General features: G+C 39.1%; 1 long non-coding RNA gene across 1 annotated transcript; it reads left to right on the top strand.

Annotated features, from left to right (window-relative positions):
• The first annotated feature begins 634 nt into the window (after window positions 1–634).
• LOC121963641 lies at window positions 635–1,043 on the top strand. The gene is made up of 3 exons (XR_006107262.1): window positions 635–751; window positions 840–900; window positions 995–1,043. It is a non-coding gene; the product is annotated as an uncharacterized LOC121963641 (long non-coding RNA).
• The last annotated feature ends 543 nt before the right edge of the window (window positions 1,044–1,586 follow it).

A 1,586-nucleotide genomic window follows, 5' to 3' on the forward strand; every position in this document is an offset into this window, starting at 1 on the left:
ATTTTTAATATTTATTTATATGTATAATGGCATATGTAATGTATTTATTTAGTTAGGGTTTTTTTTATTTCAGTAGCTTCTGTCCTCCATATGGCACAGATTCACTAACTTTAACTAATAATGTAAAGCGATAACCCAGGAGGCAGGAGAGATATTTACAGGGGTATGAAGATGAGCAGTCCTTATAAATTACTGTATAAAAACCAGGAATCATTTCAATGTAGCTGCAGGATCATTTTTAATACCTCTTCTGACATAATGCACACAGTGATTATTTTACTTGAAGTGTGGATCAGTGCCTTCCTGTATGTGTTCTCCAGGAAGCTCCACTGCACCAGGAACTACATCCACATGAATCTGTTTGTGTCGTTCATCCTGAGAGCCGTGGCCGTCATCTCCAAGGAAATCATTTTACACATCATGTACTCTAAACTTCCAAAAGACGACTCGGGATGGAACTCCTACTCGAGCTCTTCGGTACTGAAAGCTCTGCCTTATTATTCACATTAGCTGATACTGGAGTCCTGAAGCAGAGCTGTGAATGAACCAAACTGTTTTTAACACTAACTGAGGGTATTTCTTTGACTGCAGATTGCTCTGGTGTGTAAATTCTCCAAAGTGTGCATGGAATACTTTGTGGCCTGTAACTATTTCTGGCTCCTGGTGGAGGCCATCTTCCTCCACACGCTACTCTTCACAGCCGTGCTGACCAAGAGATGTCTGCTCAAGAAATACATGCTGCTGGGATGGGGTAAGCCCTTTTTGTTTTGTGTGTGTCTGTTTATATGTTTAAATTTTATAAGAATAATGTTTTGACAGTAAAATGTTGCCTGTTTTAGGAACGCCTGTTTTATTTGTAACACCATGGATGGTGGTCAAGATTTTATATGAAAACACAGAGTGAGTGTTTTATTACAGACTTCACAATTAGTCAACGAAATGTATTCAAACAGTCCCCGTTGTTTGACGTTTTAACCTCTTTTTTCGTCATTAGATGCTGGTTGATGGTGAACAGATGGTTCTGGTGGATAATAAGAGGCCCGATTACTTTGTCAGTGCTGGTGAGTGAGGAGTCTGAATCTTAGAAAGATGATCTAAGAGCCCGACGTTCATGATACAGATGTTCATCTTATCCCTCTGCTGCTGGCCGTCCAGTAAATGTCTCCCTGAGTTCATGCTGCGTTTCACGCCTCCTGTCTCATGCAGACATGTGATATAGAAGCTGCTATATAGTTTAGTAGTCACAAGCATGACTGATCACTAATGTCTCAGTGAATAAATTCGCATTGACAGAAACATCACAACATGCACATTCTTATACAAATGTAGTCTCATCAGTTTCCTCAAAGTCTGGATTCTGTGTTTCAGGTGATTTTCTTCATATTCATCAAGATCCTGATGCTGCTGCTCTCCAAACTGAAGGCAGATCAGGTGAAATTTACAGACTACAGATACAGGTGACTTTCAACAACTGCCAGCAAACATGTTTGATTCCCAAGTGCTCTCTTTAAATAGTACAGTAAACAGTACAATAAACAGTAAAAAGTATCGTAAATAATATAATAAACAGTAAACACAACAGTAAA

Source organism: Plectropomus leopardus, unplaced genomic scaffold (genome assembly GCF_008729295.1).
Source record: "Plectropomus leopardus isolate mb unplaced genomic scaffold, YSFRI_Pleo_2.0 unplaced_scaffold11978, whole genome shotgun sequence".
Lineage (NCBI taxonomy): Eukaryota > Metazoa > Chordata > Actinopteri > Perciformes > Serranidae > Plectropomus > Plectropomus leopardus.